Source organism: Hyla sarda, chromosome 9 (genome assembly GCF_029499605.1).
Source record: "Hyla sarda isolate aHylSar1 chromosome 9, aHylSar1.hap1, whole genome shotgun sequence".
NCBI lineage: Eukaryota > Metazoa > Chordata > Amphibia > Anura > Hylidae > Hyla > Hyla sarda.
Window position 1 is genome coordinate 32,186,472 of NC_079197.1, and position 25,285 is coordinate 32,211,756.

Below are 25,285 nucleotides of genomic sequence, written 5' to 3' on the forward strand. Positions count from 1 at the left end.
TAGCTGGTGCTACCATAAAATATTTTAGGTAATGTCCCAGCAGCATGAGTAGACCATAGGGCCTAACAATTCCTAAGATTAAAAGACACATTTTCAAATTTTTATTGAACATTTATGGTAGCTAGTGCTACCATAATTTTTTTTAGGAAATGTCCCAGCAGCATGATGAGACCATAGGCCTCACAATTTCTAAGATTAAAAGATACATTTTCCAATTTAAATTCAAGATTTTAAATAGCTAGTGCTACCATAAAAACTTTTACGTAATGTCCCAGCAGCATAAGGAGACCACATGGCGGCAAAATGACACAACCTGGAGGTGGCACCAGCATGAGGAGACCAAAATATGGACGCCGTAAAAAAAAAAGCGCAAAATTCGCCAATTTTGGTACAAATAGCAGAATAAAAAAAATCAAAAGGTAGCACATATTGCAAAAATGATACCAATAAAAAGTACAGCTCATCAAAAATAAGCCCTTACTCAATGGCGTTGGACAAAAAAATAAAAAAGTTACGGCTGTTGGAAAATGAATGGCAGAAAAAGCTCAGAAATAGCGTTCTAAAGTTATTACCATTTAAAGAGATACATGTCAAATAAAAAAAAAGAGCCTGGTCATTGAGGTAAAAAATGGGTCCGTCCTTAAGGGGTTAGTGAAGCAATTCACGCGATCGAATCACGGCGATAGTCGCATTAGTTGCAAATCTAATTTTTCATGAAATTTGCTACGAATTCGGATTCGTCAGATTCGGTTCACTCAACCGTAATAAACAAACATATACTATACATCTACTGCACAACCACATTGGGAAAAAACAAAAAAAATAACAATGCAATCATGCTATTATAACATTTACAAATGTTAAAGAGTTAAATCGGGAAGAAATAGTTTTTAACCTCCTAACAACCAAAGACATGTCCCTCAACTGATTCCTGTAGCTAAGGGCCACTGCAGCCAGCTGTCAACCCTTTAGATCTAAAGTGACCTTTACTGTGCACCTGATGGTGTAGTGGGGTGGATCGTTCCCGCACAGCGCGATCGCAGGGCGGCAATCCACTGCAGACGTAGCCGGAGGGCTTACCTTTCCTTCCTGCCCATCCATGGCTCTGGGTTTCATAAAGCCTCAATTTAGCAGGCTTTATCATTCAAGCCCAGAGCACATAGATGAATGCAGTTCTATGGAACTACATTGATCTGTATGAGGAATCTAATGATTCCTCCTAAAAGTCCCCTAAGGGGACTAACAAAGTGCAGAAAAAATGTAATATAGGTTCAACCCACATACATGAACCCCTTCTACATCAAAAGTTAAATTCAGCCCCCTTTTCCCAAATTCCATATAAAAATATGTAAAAAAAAATAAAAATAAACATATTTGGTATTGTCACGTGCATAATGTTACATGTAAGATGGAACATTATTTATCCCGTACAGTGATCTGTATAAACGAAAAAAAAACAAAAAAAACAATTTTACCTCACATACATTTTTTTTTCACGTTTTGGAGCATATGTTATGGAAAAATAAATTAAGACATTACAAAGTACAATTAGTCCCGCAAAAGATAAGCCCTTATATAGGTGTGTAGAGGAAAAAATAAACAAGAAACAATGGAAATTGGCCTGGTACATAAGGGCTTAATATGAAATTAAACACAAGAAGAAAGAGCACAATCTGAGGTCAGTTAGTAGAAAGGTCAGAAGCAATGTCTGAAAATGTTATTTTACTGAAAGTGTAGAATGTGTTGGAAGAAACTTCTAGCGAATGTGGCTAGTAAATCCACAGAAAGCAAATGTAAAGGTGTTTGGCATAAACATCTATCTATCCTAACATAAAAATAAAAAAAGGACAGACCATCAATCTTCTATTTTTTTTTTTTTTCTTCACATTTCAGAAAAAAGTTTACATAAAAAAAACATCAAAAAGTCCAAATGACACCAAAATGTTCCTGATCTAATAGAGCAACACCAGATCGAAGCACAGCCAGGAGGGGGCGAAGCATCCAGGCACAGCTCATTCCTCACACTATCTACACCAGATGGAAGCACAGCCAGGAGGGGGCGAAGCACCCAGGCACTGCTCATTCCTCACACTATCTACACCAGATCGGAGCACAGCAAGGAGGGGCGAAGCACCCAGGCACCGCTCATTCCTCACACTATCTACACCAGATCAGAGCACAGACAGGAGGGGCGAAGCACCCAGGCACCGCTCATTCCTCACACTATCTACACCAGATCAGAGCACAGACAGGAGGGCCGAAGCACCCAGGCTCCGCTCATTCCTCACACTATCTACACCAGATCAGAGTACAGCCAGGAGGGGCGAAGCACCCAGGCACCGCTCATTCCTCACACTATCTACACCAGATCAGAGCACAGACAGGAGGGGCGAAGCACCCAGGCACCGCTCATTCCTCACACTATCTACACCAGATCAGAGCACAGACAGGAGGGGCGAAGCACCCAGGCACCGCTCATTCCTCACACTATCTACACCAGATCAGAGCACAGACAGGAGGGGCGAAGCACCCAGGCACCGCTCATTCCTCACACTATCTACACCAGATCAGAGCACAGACAGGAGGGGCGAAGCACCCAGGCACCGCTCATTCCTCACACTATCTACACCAGATCAGAGTACAGCCAGGAGGGGGCGAAGCACCTAGGCACTGCTCATTCCTCACACTATCTACACCAGATCGGAGCACAGACAGGAGAGGCGAAGCACCCAGGCACCGCTCATTCCTCACACTATCTACACCAGATTGAAGCACAGCCAGGAGGGGGCGAAGCACCCAGGCACCGCTCATTCCTCACACTATCTACACCAGATCGAAGCACAGACAGGAGGGGCGAAGCACCCAGGCACCGCTCATTCCTCACACTATCTACACCAGATCAGAGCACAGCCAGGAGGAGCGAAGCACCAGGGCACAGCTCATTCCTCACACTATCTACACCAGATCCGAGCACAGCAAGGAGGGGGCGAAGCACCCAGGCACTGCTCATTCCTCACACTATCTACACCAGATCGAAGCACAGCCAGGAGGGGGCGAAGCACCCAGGCACCGCTCATTCCTCACACTATCTACACCAGATCGAAGCACAGCCAGGAGGGGGCGAAGCACCCAGGCACCGCTCATTCCTAACACTATCTACACCAGATCAGAGCACAGCAAGGAGGGGGCGAAGCACCCAGGCACTGCTCATTCCTCACACTATCTACACCAGATCGAAGCACAGCCAGGAGGGGGCGAAGCACCCAGGCACAGCTCATTCCTCACACTATCTACACCAGATCAGAGCACAGCAAGGAGGGGGCGAAGCACCCAGGCACTGCTCATTCCTCACACTATCTACACCAGATCGGAGCACAGCAAGGAGGGGGCGAAGCACCCAGGCCCTGCTCATTCCTCACAATATCTACACCAGATCGGAGCACAGACAGGAGGGGCGAAGCACCCAGGCACGGCTCATTCCTCACACTATCTACACCAGATCCGAGCACAGCCAGGAGGGGGGAAGCACCCAGGCACCGCTCATTCCTCACACTATCTACACCAGGATCCTGTGTTTGTAAGTGTGAGGTCCTCCTACACATTAGCCACCCTACCCATGGCAGCACACCTGAGCTATGCAAGCTACTTATGAAACTACAATTCCCTGCAGCTCTGTGGCAAATGATCTCCTTTACACCCCGCGGTCGCTCTACCTATTGAAGCACAGACACGCTCCCTTTCAACACCTGACTAGTGATGTAATGTATCGGCCGCACAGCAACCTGGGAAAATCTGAGACAACACACATTTCGTATGCTGCTAGAAATAAACATTGGGGAAAAGATCACATAACAATTGCGAGACCATCCATCAAACACAGGTACAGACACTATGAATTACACTAATTTTACAGCCTCTATAGCACAGTCAAGTAAAGAAAATCCTGGAATATCCCTTTAATTCATACATTTCCAGGCAGACAATTATTTCATGGGGGACATGAGAGGGTACAAAAGAGACAAGTCAGGAGAGCAAACAGATCCTCTTGAGTTGTCTGATCAGTGCTGTATACTATAATATAGTCTGCAGCATGATAATATTTTGTGAGCACCTGTGTAGGTATGGTATCTGACCACCATGACCCTGTATAGCAGTATCATTGGTTTTATTGGTGCATGTGTAGTAGAGGTATATACTTGAAGGTATTTCTAATAGTGCTCCCAGCAGCAGGATATGTCTGAAAATATTGGAGGCGCTTTTCATTCCATGACATGCTTGCAGACTATCACTCTCTGGAGACAAAGTTGCCGGAAGTCCCATTGACTTGTATGGGACTTCTGGCAACTCCGTTTCCAGAGAGTGATAGTCTGCAAGCATGTCATGGAATCAGGCCCAGACCCAATATTTTTGAATATATCCTGCTGCCAGAAGCACAATTAGAGGAACTTCAGTATGCTCACGTATGAAGTAGGATAATCAATTCACAAATGCAAGATAAGAAGAACGGAGCACTCACCCAGGATAATGTAGTTAAAACGTCTTGTCTTTATTCAAGCGTACATCAGGTACCGGAGCGATACTGGAGAGCGGACAGGTGCTGTGGCGTGGGGGGTAGGGCAACAGACCTTATTCGCGCAAAAGTGCGCTTCCTCAGGCCCCTGACGTACTTCCGAGTATGGAGTGCTTAAATCACCTGATGCCCGTTACCATAGTGACATACAAACAAAATCAACGAACAACATAGATAACAGGAAAAATGATAAAAACAATTCATGTGAGTGTTAATAATTATAATTATACTTGGAGGGTTAGAGGTAATAGTATATTGGATTGTTATAATACTATTTCAGTTCTATCATTCAAACCAATGGCGCCTGTGGCATTCAGTTTGGCAATCCAACGAGCTTCTTTGATTAGAAGCTGGCGGTGCCTATCCCCTCCTCTTCTGGGCTGATTAACCCTTTCCAAGGCCGCAAATCGCAGAGCTTGGACATTGCTATTGTCTTACTAGGTCTATTAACCTAGTTGCTCCAATACCTGTCGTTATTGAACTAACATGTTCGCGGATGCGGTGATATAATGGGCGTATGGTCAATTAGAGGAACCCTTGAGCATTCTTGACTTTATGATTAGATGTTTGCATATGGTGTGGGATTATGCCTTTAAGGATAACATGATAACCCCTTTAACCACTTAAGGAACAAGAGCGTACAGGTACGCCTTTGCTCCCTGGTACTTAAGGACCAAGGGTGTATCTGTACGCCCGTGGGAATTTCGGTCCCCGCCGCGCAGGACCGGGGTGAATGCTGATATCTATCAGCAGGCATCCCACGCAAATGCCCAGGGGGTCATCAGACCCCCCCATGTTGGCGATTTGCGCGGATTCCGGGTCATACCGGTCTATGGTGACCCAGAAAATAAGGGGAATCGGGGTTGTCCAAGACACCTATTATCCCCCTGAAGGGATAGGAGTTAGGTGGCAGGGGTGCCACCCCTCCTATCCCTGCTATTGGTCGTCAAGAAGCGACAACCAATAGCAGATCAGGGGTGGAGGGGGTTAACGTTCGGTTTCCCCGTTCTGCCCACCCACAATAGGCCAGGCAGAACGGGGAAACCGACAGAGGACCGGGGCTGAAGATCCACTTACCCATCCAGCGGCAGCGGGCAGCGATCGGCAATGGTGATCGGCGGGCGGCGATATCGTGCAGCCACAGTGGAGGGCTACAGTGGTCTCTAAACTGTAGCACTCGTGATGTTGCAAAACTACAACTCCCAGCATGCCCAGACAGCTGTTTGCTGTGTGGGCATGCTGGGATTTGTAGTTTTGCAACAGCTGGAGGGCTACAGTTTTGAGATCACGGTGCAGTGGTCTCTAAACTGTGGCCCTCCAGATGTTGCAAAACTGCAAATCCCAGCATGCCCAAACAGCAAACAGCTGTCTAGGCATGCTGGGAGTTGTAGTTGCGTACCTCCAGCTGTTGCATAACTACATCTCCCAGCATTCCCTTCGGCGATCAGTACATGCTGGGAGTTGTAGTTTTGCAACAGCTGGAGGCACACTGGTTGGAAAATACTGAGTTAGGCAACAGAAACTAACTGAAGGTTTTCCAACCAGTGCGCCTCCAGCTGTTGCAAAAGTACAACTCCCAGCATGTACTGACAGGTTTGCCCCCCCCCCCCCATGTGAATATACAGGGTACATTCACACTGGCGGGTTTCCAGTAAGTTTCCTGCTTCAAGTATGAGCTATGATAAATTTTTCACCACAGTGCAAACTCCTAGCGGGAAACTCACTGTAAACCTCCGCCCATGTGTACATACCCTAAAAACACTACACTACACTAACACATAATAAAGGGTAAAACACTACATATACACCCCCTTACACTGCCCCCCCCCCCCCCAATAAAAACAAAAAACGTATTGTGCTTCCAGTGTTTCCAAAACGGAGCCTCCAGCTGTTGCAAAACAACAACTCCCAGCATTTCTGGACAGCCACTGACTGTCCAGGCATGCTGGGAGTTTAGCAACAGCTGGAGGCACCCTGTTTGGGAATCACTGGCGTAGAATACCCCTATGTCCACCTCTATGCAAATCCCTAATTTAGTCCTCAAATGCGCATGGCGCTCTCTCACTTCGGAGCCCTGTCATATTTCAAGGAAACAGTTTAGGGCCACATATGGGGTATTTCCGTACTCGGGAGAAATTGTACTACAAATTTTGGGGGGCTTTTTCTCCTTTCACCCCTTATGAAAAGGAAATGTTGGGGTCTACACCAGCCTGTTAGTGTAAAAAAAATAAAAATGTTTACACTAACATGCTGGTGTTGCCCCATACATTTTATTTTCACAAGAGGTAAAAGGAAAAAAGACCCCCAAAATTTGTAACCCAATTTCTGCTGAGTACGGAAATACCCCATATGTGGGCATAAAATGCTCTGCGGGCGCACAAACAAGGCTCAGGAGTGAGAGCACACTATGTACATTTGAGGCCTAAATTGGTGATTTGCACAGGGGTGGCTGATTTTACAGCGGTTCTGACATAAACGCAAATAAATACCCACATGTGACCCCATTTTGGAAATTACACCCCTCACGGAACGTAACAAGGGGTATAGTGAGCCTTAACACCCCACAGGTGTTTGACGAATTTTCGTTAACATTGGATGAGAAAATGAAAAAAAAAAAATCACTGAAATGCTGGTGTTAACCTAAATTTTTCATTTTCACAAGGGAAAATAGGAAAAAAGCCCCCCAAAATTTTTAACCCCATTTCTTCTGAGTAAGAACATACCCCATATGTGGATGTAAAGTGCTCTGCGGGCGAGCTACAGTGCTCAGAAGAGAAGGAGCGCCATTGGGATTTTGAAGAGAAAATTTGTCCGGAATTGAAGGCCACGTGTGTTTACAATGCCCCCATGGTGCCAGAACAATGGACCCCCCCCCCCACATGTGACCCCATTTTGGAAACTACACCCCTCATCCAATGTATTAAGGGGTACAGTGAGCATTTACGCTCCACAGGTGTCTGACAGATTTTTGGAACAGTGGTCCGTGAAAATGAAAAATTTTATTTTTCATTTGCTCAGCCTATTGTTCCAAAGATCTGTCAAACGCCAGTGGGATGTAAATGCTCACTGCACCCCTTATTAAATTCTGTGAGGGGTGTAGTTTCCAAAATGGGGTCACATGTGGGGGGGGGTCCACTGTTCTTTCACCACGGGGGACTTTGTGAACGCACATGGCCTCTGACTTCCATTCCAAAAAAATGTTCTTTCCAAAAGCTCAATGGCGCTCCTCCTCTTCTGAGCATTGTAGTTCGCCCGCAGAGCACTTGACGTCCACAAATGGGGTATTTCCATACTCAGAAGAAATGGGGTACAAATTATTGGGATCATTTTCTCCTATTACCCCTTGTAAAAAATTTAAATTCGGGAAAAACTAGCATTTTTGTGAAAAACATTTTTTTTTTCATTTACACATCCAACTTTAACAAAAAGTCGGGAAATACCTGTGAGGTGTTAAGGCTCACTGGACCCCTTGTTACTTTCCTTGAGGGGGGTCGTTTCCAAAATACTATGCCATGTGTTTTTTTTGCTGCTCTGGCACCATAGGGGCTTCCTAAATGTGACATGCCCCCCAAAAACCATTTCAGCTAAATTTGCTTTCCAAAAGCAAAATGTGACTCCTTCTCTTCGCCCGCAGAGCATTTTGCGTCCTCACATGGGGTATTTCCATACAAGAGATGGTGTTACAAATTTTGGGGGGCATTTTCTCCCATTACCTTTTATAAAAATGGTAAATTTGGGAGAAAAACTTCACTTTAGTGAGAAACATTATTATTTTTTCATTTACACATCCAACTTTAACAAAATGTCGTCAAACACCTGTGGGGTGTTAAGGCTCACTGGACCCCTTGTTATGTGCCTTGAGGGGTGTAGTTTGCAAAATAGTTTGCCATGTGGGGGTTTTCTGCTGTTCTGGCACCATAGGGGCTTCCTAAATGTGACATGCACCCCCACAAACCATTTCAGAAAAACTCACTCTCCAAAATGCCATTGTCGCTCCTTTCCTTCTGAGCCCTCTACTGCGCCCGCCGAACACTTGACATACACATATGAGGTATTTCCTTACTCGAGAGAAATTGGGTTACAAAGTTTGAGAGGATTTTTCTCCTTTTACCCCTTGTACAAATTCAAAAACTGGGTCTACAAGAACATGCAAGTGTAAAAAATGGATTTTGAATTTTCTCCTTCATTTTGCTGTTATTCCTGTGAAACACCTAAAGAGTTAACACACTTACTGTATGTCATTTTGAATACTTTGAGGGGTGCAGTTTTTATAATGGGGGTCATTTGTGAGGTGTTCCTAATAAGAAAGCCCTTCAAATCCACTTCAAACCTGAACTGGTCCATGAAATATTCTGATTTAGAATTTTTATTTTATTTTTTATTGTAAAATTGCTGCTGAACTTTGAAGCCCTCTGATATCTTCCAAAAGTAAAAACATGTCAACTTTATGATGCAAACATGTGCATCAAAATATAATTTATTTGAAATGTCTATTTTCCTTACAAGCAGAGAGCTTCAAAGTTAGAAAAATGCTAAATTTTAAATATTTTCATCAAATTTGGGAATTTTTCACCAAGAAATTATGTATGTATTAAGTATCGACAAAATTTTACCACTAACATAAAGTAGAATATGTCACGAAAAAACAATCTTGGAATCAGAATGAAAGGTAAAAGCATCCCAGAGTTATTAATGCTTAAAGTGAAAGTGGTCAGAAGTGCAAAAAACGCTCTGGTCCTACAGTGAAAATTGGCCCGGTCCTTAAGCTTTAATTCCATGGTAATTGCTTTTAATTGTATTAATTTGATCATGTCAACTTTATGATGCCAACATAAAGTAGACATATTCAGGGAGATTTATCAAAGCTGTCTATGTCCCGCATCAATATAGTTCAAACTACAGAGGGTTTGGCCGGTTGTATTGTGCGCCTAATTTATCAAAAGTAGCACGGCTCTTGATAAATTCTGCGCACAGACTTCGGGATCTATGCTCTTAGACTGTATTTAAACCTGCTCCAGCATGGTCTGACATTTCAGCGTACTTTCAGCCAATGCGACTTTTCACCGAAAAGTCGCTTTTGATAAATTCAGCACCAATGCATTTTTCCGTCCAAAATAGACTAGAATGCATCATGTTCTAAAAATGCTCTAAAGCAAAAGTCACGATAAAAAGTTGCATATATTTAGACTGCAACTTTCTCTGCGACAATTTTAGACAGGAAAAACCAGTCTAAATCCTTTGATAAATCTCCCCCATTGTATATGTGAATCAATATAAAATGTATTTGGAATGTCTATTTTCCTTACAAACAGAGAGCTTCAAAGTTAGAAAAATGCAAAATTTTTCATGAAATTTGGGAATTTTTCACCAAGAAATCATGCACGTATCAATGAAAATGTACTACTGTGTTAAAGTAGAATATGTCACGAAAAAACTATCTCGGAATCAAATTCATAAGTAAAAGCATCCCAGAGTTATTAATGCTTAAAGTGACCGTGGTCAGATGTGCAAACAATGCTCTGGTCCTTAAATGGGCACCGTCAGATACCGGCGGCAGCACAGACGCACACATGACCTCTGACCAGCTCTACAGTACTACCAGAATCTACTTGGGCATTGTAAGTGGACCTGAGGAAGGCATGAGTTCATGCCGAAAAGCGTTTTCCCCGTTATACCAATAAAACATTTTATTGTCCTGTGCTGCTCGAGTCCTCTCTTCATGTTCTTGTTGTGCAGCGCCTCCGCAAAACCGTTTTTTTACGTCTCATCTGTCTACCATTACCATCGGCCCCCATTATTGGGGCCCGATACCGGTAGGAGCGCAGCAGCCAACTAAAAACCATTGACCCAGCCCGTGCTTACCGCCGTACCATTAAGTTCACGGCCTCACAAGGTGGGTATCTCACTGTGGTGTGGTGAAGGGCACACATCAGCAGATACCTCTTATCAGGGAGCGCCCCCTGTGTTTTTTTATCCTTCTCCAAGCTTTCAGTAAATAGTTAACATGCTGATCGATGGAGATCCTGCCACTTGGTTCCCCACTGAACCCAAGAACAATCAGTGGAATGAGTGGAATGCACATGCATACTGATTAGTCCTATATGGAACTACAGAGTGTTTGTTACGATTATGTAGACAGATAAATCTCCCGGAAGATCCCAGGGTAATGATAGATATACACAAACCTGAGGAACCCCTCAGGGATAACTCTAAACCCTAAACTAAAGACCCTTCCGCTTATTAAAACATAAGTTTATTAAACTCCAGCTTTGTCAAGGATTCTAGGCTAATGCCGAAATTGGCGTGCTCTTGCTCTTATATAGTCACGGTCAGAAGTCATATCCCATCATTATTAATGACGGGATATGACGTCTGACCGGGACTATATAAGAGCCGGAGCACACCAATTTCGGCATTAGCCTCAGAGTCCTTGACAAAGCTGATTCAATCAGCGAAACGTTGGGGAGGCTATAGTGCAGTTTTTAATCGTAGTTGTGTACTCCTACACGTAAGCAGTTTGACAACTGCAAAGTGGTTGAATGTGAGAGGTTCTCCACTATTGCTGTACATAGAGAGCAATTGCACAGCAAACATGCTACTCAGTAATAGCGAGATGTATACTATCATATCTCCAGTAGTGCTGTTAGCACAACATGAGAGTCACACTGTGGTTTTAACAATTTGTTTTCTTTGGGTAGGATATTCTCTACGGAGTTTAATAAACTTATATTTTAATAAGAGGGAGGGTCTTTAGGGTTATCCCTGAGGGGTTCCTCAGGTTTGTGTATATGTTCCGATTATGAGCCATGGGCCAAGAGTTTTTCATGTTTTTATGAGTTTTTGTACAGACATGTTTTTTGAAAATTGGAATAAAGGACTTATTTTTATCTCCACCTAGTGCTTAGACACGTGTCCCTTGCTCTGACTTCCAGCCCATCTCCTTTCTCATAGTATCACAAGTCACAACATTTATTTTTTAAACTTTGCAAAAGGTTGCTTATATCACTGTAATAATTTTTTAGTCCAAGAGCATAAGTCTACACTACAACACACTACTTTTTGCTTGAGAGAGGACGTGGGTGAGCAGGCTGCCCATAATGGATTCAAAATTCATACCTCTCGCAACCCTGTTTAGCGCTACAAATACTTAGGCTAGCCATTTATTTTCAAAATAATTAGTAAGGTGAAGAGAGAGCGGACGATGCGGAAGTGCAGGTCGAGCTGAAGATGACAGGATGACACAATGGAGGATGCTGGGCCCTCCCTGCTCCCCGACATCCTCCTCTACCAGATCTTCCTCAGCCTGGGCCCTGTAGATTTGGTGTCGGCGGGGCTGGTGTGCCGGCGCTGGTACCAGGTGTCCAGGGATGACTTCCTGTAGAAGAAGCTGTTCTACCGCCATTACCAGGTGCAGCGGCACATTCATCGCTACCCAGGTTCTGACTCGCGGTACGAGGAGTTCCAGCGCCTTACTGACAGCATTCCGTGTGGCGCGGTGGAGCGGCTCCGGGAGCACACAGACCAGGTCCTGCACATCAGCTTCTCACACTCCGGAGAACTCTGCGCCTCCTGCTCCAAGGACTGCACAGTGAAGATATGGAGCACCAGACACCCAATATCCCTCCAGCACAGCGCCAACATGAGGCCGCACTACTGGAACTACACCAGGTTCTCCTAGTTTAACTCTGATGACACGCTCCTCCTGGTGTCCGGGGTCTTCGTAGGACCCCACAACTCCTGTGCAGGAGAAATCGCCGTCTTCAGTCTTGATGGGTTTAACCTTCTGTCCCGTGTGAGGAATAAACCCTACGATGTGTTTGGCTGCTGGCTGAATAACACGCACCTCATCTCAGGGAACCTGCACCGTATGGGCCAAGTCACCTCCTGCTCCGTGCTCTGGTTAAACAAGGCCTTTCAGGATGTGGAGTCCGAGAACCTCAATGTAGTGAAGAGACTCTTCAAAATTCAGAATCTAAACGCCAGCACTATCCGTATGGTGATGGTGGCCGACTCCCCGGATGTACTGGTGGAGGCTGGAAATAAAGTGGAAGAGGTCAAACAAGCCTCTCCGCAAACGGAGGAGGAAGAAGAGGACAGCACTGAGGAGGAGGACGAGAGGGAGAGGGACATTGTTGGGGAGGACGCTCAGATAGCAGCCACCCTTCAATTCTTCATGAACGACCACATCCAAGAACAGCAGGAGGCGCCGCAGCAGCCTACACTCTCTGAGGAGCAGTTTGAGACTAAGGTGGCCCAGTGGTACGCGAAATACCGGACAAAACAACCGGATGGTCCTCACAATGCTTGGGAGGGGAGCAAGAAGTATCTGATCTTCACCACCGGCTCGCTGACCTAATCCCCCCATAAGATAGGAATTAATCAGCCTCTTCCCCATTAGATGACCACAGAGGGGCCGGTGCTGGGTGAGGAGCAGGGCCCCAACGAGTTCTTCGACTCCCTCGACCATGTGACTAACATTCATGGTCACATTATAGGCATGGGCCTGTCTCCGGATCACAGGTATCTCTATGTAAATAGCCGCTCCTGGCCTAAAGACTGCGTGGTTTCCGATCCCATGTACCCACCACCCATCGCTGAGGAAATAGAGCTTCGAGTCTTTGACCTAAAGACTCTGCGGGAGGTGAAGGACCCTCTGCGAGCCCACCGGGCATACACCCCAAATAATGAGTGCTTCTTCATCTTCCTGGATGTCAGCCAAGACTTTGTGGCCAGCGGGGCGGAGGATCGCTGCGGCTACATCTGGGACCGTCACTACAACGCCTGCCTGGCCACCCTGCCCCACGACGACGTGGTGAACTCTGTGGCTTTCTGTCCTGTTGATCAGGAGCTTCTGCTGACCTCCAGCAATGACTGTAGCATCAAGGTGTGGCGCTCCAGACGCTCGCTGCGCTGCTCCCAGGACTTGGCACGGTCATCCCCGTGGTCCGCAGCCTATGACACCTAATGCTTCCGCTTCCTCCATCGTGTAATGACTATAGCGCCAATGACCGTGTTCGCCCCAGGACTGGAGTCAGGACTGTCGATAAACGCGCAGGTTGTAAGTGACAGAGGACACCTTACTGCGTCATCACATTTCAGTGAACCGAACAGAGGACACGTTCTATTCCTTCCGTTCCTGGTAAACAATAGCGGAAAATTAAAAGACGAGACTCTAAAATAATTAGTAAAAACAAACCAAAATGTCTGTTTAAAAAAATTTTTTGTTAATGGCACCAATTACTTTTAACCCCTTAAAGGGGTACTCCGGTGAAAACCTTTTTTCTTTTAAATCAACTGGTGGCAGAAAGTTAAACATATTTGTAAATTACTTCTATTAAAAAATCTTAATCCTTCCTGTACTTATTAGCTGCTGAATACTACAGAGGAAATTCTTTTCTTTTTGGAATGCTCTCTGATGACATCACGAGCACAGTTCTCTCTGCTGACGTTATTATAATAATAATAATAACGCTTTATTTATTGTTGTCCTTAGTGGGATTTCAACCCAAGTCCCCAGCACTGCAAGGCAGCAGTGCTAACAACTGAGCCACCATGCTGCCCTTAGCATACATCTGCTATGCATGGTTGCTAAAATGGACAGAGATGTCAGCAGAGAGCACTGTGCTCGTGATGTCAACAGTGTTCCAAAAAGATAGGAATTTCCTCTGTAGCATTCAGCAGCTAATAAGTACTGGAAGGATTAAGAATTTTTAATAGAAGTCGTTTACAAATATGCTTAACTTTCTGCCACCAGTTGATTTAAAATAAAAAAGGTTTCCCCGGAGTACCCCTTTAAGGACTCAGCGTTTTTCCGTTTTTGCATTTTCAGTTTTTCCTCATCACCTTCTAAAAATCATAACGCTTTCAATTTTGCACAGAAAAATTCCATATGATGGCTAATTTTTTGCGCCACCAATTCTGCTTTGCAGTGACATTAGTCATTTTACCAAAAAATCCACGGCGAAACAGAAGAAAAATTAATTGTGTGACAAAATTGAAGAAAAAATTTTATTTTGTAAATTTTGGGGGCTTCCGTTTCTACGCAGTGCATTTTTTCATAAAAATGACACATTTTCTTTATTCTGTAGGTCCATACAATTAAAATGATACCCTACTTATATAGATTTGATTTTGTCGTACTTCTGAAAAAAATCATAACTACATGCAGGAAAATGTATACGTTAAAAATTCTCATCTTATTACCCCTATAACTTTTTTATTTTTCCGTGTATGGGCCGTTATGAGGGCTCATTTTTTGCGCCGTGTTCTGAAGTTTTTATCGATATCATTTTTGTATTGATCGGACTTTTTGATCACTTTTTATAAATTTTTTCATGATCTAAAAAGTGACCAAAAATACGCTTTTTTGGACTTTGGAATTTATATGCGCATACGCCATTGACCGTGCGGTTTAATTAACAATATATTTTTATAGTTCGGACATTTTTCCGCACGCGGCAATAGCACATATGTTTATTTTTATTTACACAGTTTTTTTTTATGGGGAAAGGGGGGTGATTCAAACTTTATTAGGAAATTACCTTTATTAACTTTTTTTTTGCAGTGTTAAAAAGGGGGCTATAACACTGCACATACTGATCTTTTACACTGATCCCTGCAAAGCCATAGCTTTGCATGGATCAGCGTTATAAGGGGTTGATTGCTGAAGCCTGTAGCTCAGGCTTGGAGCAATCAATCGCCGATTGGACGCAACAGAGCAAGGTAAGAGGACCTCTGCTTGCGTCCTAGCTGATCGGGACATCGCGATTTTATCTCGATAGTCCCGATCAGCCCAACTGAGCTGCCGGGAAGCTTTTACTTTCGTTTTAGACGCGGCGATCAAAGTTGATCGCCGCGTCTAAAGGGATAATAGTGCGCGGCACAACAATCAGTGCCATGCGCTATTAGCCCAGGGTCCCGACTATCATAAGCCTCCGGGACCGACCCGGTATGACGCGATGTCACCTGAGTCCTTAAGAGGTTAAATAGTGTCTCCTTTCCGTTATGGTCATTTTGTCTAGGAAATATAGGTATATAGGTGATATTTCATATGTGCTGTTTGGCCTGTTTTATATATATATTTTTATATATATATATATATATTGTCTTGAAGGAAAATCGTACTCCAAAATATGCAGGCAGGTGCAAGCTGGTTGAGCCCGGGTCCACGGCTCCCACAGAAACCAGTATAATGGATACAGCAGCACTCCAATGTGAGATGAATATGTGTTTATTCATCAGATGCATTTATATTGAGGCAGTGTAAGGATTGGTGATTGGAGATTGCTATATATCTTAGCGTATGTTTACACGGGCGGATTTATTTGCGGGTTTCCCGCTATGTATTTAAAAGGGGGTGGGCTCTTCTCGGCTGTCCGCAGCAGATTTTCCACGGCGGAATTTCCGCTGCGGAAAATCCGCCGCAGACCCTACTGACTTCAATGGGGCTTGCGGTGGATTTTCTGGAAAATCTGCTGCAGAAAGCCGAGAAGAGCCCGCCCCCTTTTGAATACGCAGTGGGAAATCCCGCAAATAAATCCACCTGTGTGAACGTATCCTTAAAGTACCTGTCTTATGTAGCGACCAGGTTTCAGGAAGCACATATCTCATTCAGAGAAAGCTAGGTGAGATATCAGGAACCCAGGATAGTGTGAAATTCCCAGTAGATCATAGCTGCTGAGGATTTTGGTAAAGTCTGTTTTCAGGCCTGGCTTCTTATGGCATGAAAAGCAGATTGGTAAAGGGGTCTTTCATTTCCTTTTTGACTAGTCCAGGTTTTCAGTGCGGCCCAAAATCTGCACAGGTGCTGAAGACAGGTGGTAAATGAGAGTTAAAACAATCTGTAAAACAGTCTGCAGGCAGAAGCTGTGAGGAATCTGGACTTCTTATAGAAGTTGGAGTCCTAAGGTTTTCAGCCTCAAAAGGGAACATTTGAGTAAAATGTTTTACTTTTTTCCACTCTTGAGCCAGGTTCACACTATAGAATACACGGACAGAAAATTTACGGCCGGAGATTCTGAGTGTGGCCAGTGCAGACTAAATTAGCTGACACTAAGACCGCATGAACATTGCTGTCCTGATAGACGGCAATGTCTGCAGCACGGATTCCACCAGAACATTGAGCAGGTTCAAGGTTCTAGCAGAATTTTTTTATATGAATTTTCTGATGGAAATGCCACCCAGAAAATTCTGCAGTTGGCATGGGTTGGCAAAGGAAAACTATTCACCTTTACCTTCAGGCCTGAGTGAAATTTCTGTTGAAAATTCCATAGTGTTAACCCGGCCTTAGAGGAAATCTGGCTTCAAATTTACGTACATGACTTGTGGTAACAATTTATATATGGTAAAATCTGCATTCATACCATGTTCTGTTGTCCTCCAGCCTGTCAGCAATAGTGAAGATAATCACTCTTCAAATGGTCCTGCACTGTATGGTAATGCCCTGTAAGTAGACCCAGGGGCATGCAGGATCTTTATGCAGTCACCGCTGCTTGGGCTGTAACCACTCCTGTGGTGTCGGATGAGGGTAGTTTCATAACGCCAGGACATGGTTAACCTATACACCACCTGAGTTAGACCAGCTTCTCCTGTGCCAGGCACGGGGCAAATAATCACACCGACGCAAGGTTACGGATAACTGGTGTGCTTACTGAGGTTAGAAAGATGGTACAATCCATTACAGATTAGCGTGAAGGAGATGCAGGGTGAACTTTGGGAAGCTGGCTGGGACTTGATTGTGCTGTATATGACTAACTTGACTTGTATGCAGACCACACTATACTACAGTTACTTGGACTTTACTAACTTGCTGGACATGACTTGTATTAAATTCCCCGGACTTTGTGCTTTCTAGTATTGAGCGGCATAGGCCATATTCGAATTTGCGTATTCGTCATATATTCGCTAAATGCTTATTTTTGTATATGATAACTTTCGCATATGCGAATTTTCACTTATGCTTATTTTTGTATATGCTGACTTTCGCATATGCAAATTTTCGCACGCCAGTCTCACACAGTAGTATTAGAGCCTTCTTTACACCACACAAGCTGGAAACAGAGAGGGCACTGTGGAAAAAAAATGAATATTCGTAATTGCGAATATATAGTGCTATATTCGCAAATATTCGTGAGTTCGCAAATATGCGATATTCGCGAATAAAATTCGCATTGCGAATATTCGTGAGCAACACTAGTGCTTACCGCAAGGCTTTGACTTTCACCTGACTAGTAGGGTTAACTTGTAGTAGATGCGTGGTTTCTGAACTAGGCCTCAGGCCTCCTTCAGGATCACCTCACAGACAGACTTCACTCTTCACCAAACTGTACCTCAGCAAGACTTCAAGAGCAAGAGCTCAAGAGAGAGAGCTGAACTCTGACCTCACTATATATGGGAGGAATATATATGCATGCTCCCCTAACAACAAGGTTCTTGACAACAGGTTTCTTAAGGTAACAAGTACTTAGAAAATACAAATACATTAACCCTTAAATAACATTGCATAATACTGTAGATTACAGAGAGTTCTGAGGAGAGTGGGCCCATGACGGACATTGAAGCAGCATCTGCCACACATGAAGGGCAGAAGTACAGAAGAGCATGTGATTGTGTACTGGGTCACCACACTCCTACTAGGCGTGATTGATAGTCTGGGCACTGCCAACTTCACTGCTTTCGTCCCTCTTCTCAGGGAGCAGATATATCGCTGCATAATGGTTACTGACATATATGTTAATGGTCTGAACACAGGTAACTAGGTACTACGGGTCAACTAGGTACTATTTCCTGCACTTATACACTCGGGCCATTTTCCGCACAGATTTACTTTGTTGTATGTATAAGTGAGGTCTCTTGCACTTTTGAGTCCTGCAAATTAACATATAAATGGGGAAAATGGGCCTAATGTAGTCACAAATTGACTATGTCAAGGCCGCTAACAGTGAATGAAGTCACTGCCAGTACACAGCGGTATACATTGGCATACCTTCTTGACAGGATTCCGACGAATACTGGTAATGTATAATGCAATCTACAGAAAAATATGCTTTGGGAAAAGTCTTCTATTTATTTTTAAACTGACAACTGATGACAACAATGGCAATTGATGAATTGATGACAACTGATGGCTTTTCAGTAGAGAAGGGTGAAAAAGCCTGATGACTGCATATTAATACTAGAACAGCAATTGTTTCCATGGACAAATGTTCTCTGAAATGTTACAATTGTAGACAGATCATTCAGGATAATAAAAGGCAGGCCATGAAATCACATATTGTTCCTAAGAAAACCTGTTATCCAATTTAAACATTTTGAGCATAAAGAAAAATAAATGTGTATACATGATGAGTAGACAGACACTGTGTTTGTTCTGTATGGAAATATAATCGGTACTTGAGAAATGTTGTGAATCTATAGGATCCTATTGGAAAATAAAAGGCAGACCATGAAATCACATATTGTTCCTAAGAAAATATTTTGCCATCCAATGCAAACTTTTCGAGCGCAAAGAATAATAAGCGTGCATACATAATAGTAAGTACTGTAGATAAATATGATCGGTACTTGAGGAATATTCTCTTGGAAATCATTAAGACGTGCAATTCTAAGTCAATCAAAACAGTATACATACATTCATTTACGCTCAATGGCTTTATTATAGAAGCCAAAATTTAACTAGGAAAGGGGCCAAAGGGGCCCCTTACAGCTAGTGAATAGCAATCCTGTATTTAAATAGGTAACATAAGACAATGAGCACAACTACTGATATGAGTACATGGCTATGTTCAATTTGTATTTATTTTTATTTTTTCTCATTTATATTCAATTAGCTCCATTCATAACATTCTTACGAGCAGGAAAACAATGGCCATGTCTCCATAAGAAAACAAAGAACTGTTTCAGTAATTTTTCAAATGCTCCCCAGAACTATACGCATTCTCTCTATTTGCAAACATAATTAGATTAGATAATATAAGATATATATATATATATATATATATATATATATATATATATATATTTGGTGCTGCTATTGTCCATCTACAAGTGATTGAATGTTTTAATAACAAGTGCATTGTAGATGAGCTATGTACATCCATTAAAGTACAAAAATATCCTTGCCGTCTATCCCATAGTTATAGTGTATATGTACTGCATTTAAAGGTTTATAACGATTATTATGATTTTTATGAACACTCCACTAAGGATATATTAGTAGTAGTGTAGACATACCTGTCTAGAATTTTGGGTGAATTTCTAAAACCAATTTGTTCACACGTCAGCAAGAGATAGCAGTGGGTATGAAATAATGTTTTAAGAAATGAAAACTCTTAACACTGTAGGATCAAGGTCAGATGTGAAATTGTCATAAATGTATATGCAAGTCTCTTCGTAGCTCAAAAATGTATGCCTTTTGTCAACAGTGAGCTTCCCATGAAAGCTCTTTACAGCAGATTTATAAAATGCTCATTTAAAAAAGGCACATTTTTGTGTAAGTTGGCTCCAGCCATGAGCATATATATATGTATCTAAAACAAATCACTGTTCACATTAGACTATCAATTCAGACTCAAATTTGTTATATATCAAATGTGTTTCTCATACGAAAGCCATAAATGGCCATCATTTGTTATAATAACAACAAGATATACACATGGACTGATAAACTCCCCCCAAATTACAAATTTTCTCTCAAAAAGGGGGTGTTCACATCGCGCCTTTGTTTTAACAGGAATTTTCTGTGTTGATCTGTGAACTCATTGACAGACGTGACTTTTAAATAATAAAACAAAAATGTGCAATGTGAACACAGAGCTAGGCTGCTTTCACACTACAGAATCCTCCGTTTTTAAACATCCGTAGGAAGATCCGTGTGAAAATCAGCTGAAAACGGCAGAAACAAAATCCTATACGTCCGTTAGAAAATCCCATTATAATCTATGGGATTTTCTAATATCCGTATTAATCCATTATAGTCCGTTATTGATAACGGACGTTAGTTTGTTACGCAAGATAGTTACGGAAGAAATAGTTCATGAACTATTTCTTCCGTAACTATCTTCCGTAACAAACTAACGTCCGTTATCAATAACGGACTATAACGGATTAATACGGATATTAGAAAATCCCATAGAATATAATGGGATTTTTTAATGGACGTATAGGATTTTGTTTCTGCCGTTTTCAGCTGATTTTTACACGGATCTTCCTACGGATGTTTAGAAACGGAGGATTCTGTAGTGTGAAAGAAGCCTTAGTCCTGGACATGGAAGTCATTATTAAAAATGTATTTTGTACTTTAGGAAGATAATAAAAATTAAGATCTTGGAAAGGAAAACATTAGGTATCAGTACACAAACAGGCAAAGGAAGGTCTGCGCACCTACTCACTGCACAATCTCCAATAGCAGTAGAAAAAACAACAACAACAACAACAAAAAAAACAAGCAGGTGGCCAGAAGTAAAAGTCTTTAGTTTATTGAGTACTCCACTACAAATCACACATGGTTGACACACTATAAGCACATACAGCACAGCAGAGAAACGCTGGACATAACGCGTTTTGAGTCAAATAACTCTTCGTCAGTAATTAATACATGAATACAGAAAAATATTTATTATTTTTAATAATAATCATCATAACAACAACAATAATAATATTAACCATTGTCATCAATATCCATAAATTGTATTATTCTTTACAATAAAATGTATTAACAAACCAGATGACATTTTAACAATATTTGATTTCCATTCAGACATTGTGCAAAAACTGTCATTTTTATTCACATTTTGCAGTTTTATAAAAATGTTTGCAACTGCTACCAGCAACAGGTGACGTATTTAAAAATGGAAAACTACTTAGCCCATTCAAGCAAACAGACTCCCATCTTGATCCTTTTTTATTTATCTATTTATTTTTGTATATTTTTTTTAAGTATTATTATATTTTTATCTGGTTTTCTAAGGACTGAAATGTTTCATAAAATGTCTGGATGCCATCAAAGCAGATCCTGAGTGCAATAACACAGCTGTTTGAATCACATAGAAATGAATAGGTTTCTATTTCTCTGTAAATATTTTTTTTAGCAAAAAAAAAAAAAAATTATAATAATCTGAAACAACAAAGAAAAACGCTCATGTAAAAGCCAACATAATTCCTCTGAGCTATTCTATAGAAAAATGTGGCAGAATGAAATCTTCACATCCACATTTTTCCATTAGTATATATTTATGTATAGCAAATCAGTGCATTTTGCTTGGCTAAAAATTTGTTATCATAATATTATATGGGGTTATTATTATAAAATTACAACCAAAAATGTATGATACATCTTCCCAAGAATTTCAATTGCTGGTCATGCTAGTTTCCCAAGAATTTAAAAAACTGGTCATGCTGGTTACCACATAGGGCATGACATTTTGCTACTGAAGTGTCTTTGCTAGTAGTGATGAGCGGCATTGCCCATATTCGAATTTGCAATATTTCGCGAATATACAGACGAATGTTCGTCTTATATTCCCGAATTTCGCGTATTCGTTATATTCGCATATGCGAATATTCGCGTATTCGAGGAAGAAAACAGTGAGGGGGTGGGCAACTTTACTATTGGTTGCTAGGGATGTTGTTGACAAGTATATGTGCATCATTCTAATTGGCCCACAAGTGAAAAGACGGAATATGCGCATATGCGGGAAAAAGTGAATATTCCTAATTTCGAATATATAGCGAATATATTCACAATATTTATTTACAATATTCCCGATAAAAATTTGAAATGCGAATATTCGCGCCCAACACTAGGTTCCCACTTGTAGTTTTAGCAACATTTCATAAAAATTCGCAATCCAACTGATTAGAAATGGTAACATGTCATTCTAGTTGACAAAATAGAAGCATGCTTTTTGGGATCCTAACAATACTTAGGCTGGAATTCCACTTTTTTTTTTTTGCAAAAACGCCAAGAAAAACGCCAATTCTGCCGCATGGTGTTTTTTTGGCCAAAAAAAACGCTGCGGACAGATGTTAGCTGTAAATCAATAAGAAATCGCAACATTCTTATTCCACTTGGTATTTTTCACTTTGGCGTTTTTTTTAATCCTTTTGGCGTTTTTTCACTCTTTTCTTGCGTTTTTGAAATCGTTGGTAATCGCAGCATGTTGAGCCACTGGCGTTGTTTTTTTTTTTGTTTTTTTTTGTCAAAATCGTGGTGTTTTTCTCCCATAGAAGTCTATGGGAGTGAAAAAATGCAGAGATGAAACAATATGTGGGTTTTAAACTTTGGCGTTTTTTTTTTATCCAAAAAAACGCTGCACAAAAAACCAAGTGGAATCCTAGCCTTATACATACATTTTCTACAATTGTCATCTGCAGAGAAATAAAAGGGGCAGAGGTAAGCTGTAGCTCGGCTTTCAAAACCAAAATACACAAATTCATGGTTTGCTGCTATACTCCTGTATCTGAATATACCCTAGCCAAATAGTGTGTCTTCTTGGCATCCTTCTCCCCTTCCATCACCCATAATGCATGCCCAACCCCTCTAAAATGGGTTCATAGAAAAATCTCTTAAAATGAATTCTAGTGTGCAACCAACTTCTCTACACCTTGTGGTCAGCCAGGTTTTTCAACATTTAAATCACTTACCTCTTGGAATAATGAGAAATGCAAAACATTTTCCAAGAATTCAAGAAATTGACAGCAAAATTGGGATTTTTTTTTTATATTACAAATAACCTTCATTTTTTTTTCTTTTTTAGACTGTTTAAAACAGTGGTCCCCAAACGGTGGCCCTCCAGATGTTGCAAAACTACAAATCCCAGCATGCCTGGACAGCCAACGGCTGTCCAGGCATGCTGGGATTTGCAGTTTTGAATCATCTGGAGGGCCACAGTTTGGGGACCACTGGTTTAAAATAAAATAAAACAATCTGGTTGGATGACATTCACTTAAATAACAGAAACCATTGTCCTTTTGTTACATTATATTCAAAGAAAATCGGTTCATGGTTAGACATACCTGGTGGAAAACACTTAAAGGCTGCCATTGTTATACTTACCAATGCTGAAAGACCTGTTGAAAGTAGGTTAACCCTACTACACGGTCACCCATATGTTGACATATGTATATATATATATATATATATATATATATATATTTATATATATATATATATATATATGTTGGGGCTCATGATCACAAGTGAAAGTGTGAGTCCCTGTAGTTGTGCCCTGTTAACCATCAGAGTACCGATGTCTTATTGTGCTTTATATAATAGAGCCACAGTTAAAACGACATAATATCATGACTATACAATGCCCAATGGCTTAGAAAACACCTTCACATATTTTCTATGTCCTGACATACATTTGTTTGTAGATTTCGATCTTTGTCGTTCCTTTGTTCTCCCTGTGTTCGTATTGATCTGTGCTCCCTCTAATGCAGTGGTCTTCAAACTGTGGCCCTCCAGATCTTGCAAAACTACAATTCCCAGCATGCCCGGACAGCCAACGGCTGGGAGTTGCTGGGAGTTGTAGTTTTACAACATCTGGAGGGCCACAGTTTGAAGACCGCTGCTCTAATGTATATCATCTATCTCTTATCAGTAGATCTATCTGTGCATTAATCTATATGTCTGTGTATCTTCCCATCATCCATCGATCTATCTCTGTTTATCTATATTTGTAGGTGCCTACTGTAGTGTTGAGCGGCATAGGCCATATTCGAATTCGCAATATTTCGCGAATATATGGACGAATATTCGTCATATGTTCGCTAGATTCGCATATTCGTAATAATCACGTTTTATTTTCGCATATGCGAAAATTAGCATATGCAAAAATTAGTATATACAAAAATTAGCATAAGCGAAAATTGGCATATGCGAAAATTTGCACGCCAGTCTCACACAGTAGTATTAGAGCCTTATTTACACCACACAAGCTGGAAGCAGAGAGGGGTGATCAATGTGATGTGTACTGTGAAAAAAATAAAAAATAAAAAAAAACAATATTCGTAATTACGAATATATAGTGCTATATTCGCAAATATTCGCAAATTCGCAAATATGCGATATTCACGAATAAAATTCGCATTGCGAATATTCGCAAGCAACACTAGTGTCTAGGCATCTATGTATCGATCTATCACTTTCTATGTATCATGCCTATAGTTGTAAATGATCTATAAAGTTTATATGCCAGTGGTCTCCAAACTGTGGCCCTCCAGATGTTGCAAAACTACAATTCCCAGCATGCCTGGACAGCCGTTGGCTGTCCAGGCATGCTGGGAGTTGTAGTTTTGCAAAATCTGGACGGCCACAGTTTGGGGACCACTGTATATATACCATCATTCTAAAGAAATCTTAATTGCATTCAGTCTACAGATATGGTAAATTAGCTCCTTCCTATCTGTCTGAGCTGACATTGTGTATACCTGTCTATTCATCTTATAGAATCCTATCTATTCTTTCATTTTCTATAATGGTTTTGTCTACTTAGTTATTATCTATTACTACTATAACGTGCCTATACATTTATCAATTTATTTTTTATTTATTCTACACCAAATAATCTAACTGTTGTCCTGTCTATTTTATAACTATTTGTTTAAAAACATACAGTACACCTGTCTGTCATTTCTTGGCCTTTATCTGCCCATTAATGTCATTTATTGGCCTTTATCTGCCCATTAATCTATAATACACCTTAATCATTATAC

General features: G+C 41.6%; 1 protein-coding gene and 1 pseudogene across 1 annotated transcript in view; both read left to right on the plus strand.

Moving 5' to 3' along the window:
* NR5A1 (nuclear receptor subfamily 5 group A member 1) overlaps positions 1 to 25,285 on the plus strand; it is a 229,475-nt gene that overhangs the window by 51,586 nt on the left and 152,604 nt on the right. The window lies entirely within an intron of this gene.
* On the plus strand, positions 11,793 to 13,715 carry LOC130290469 (F-box/WD repeat-containing protein 5-like; annotated as a pseudogene).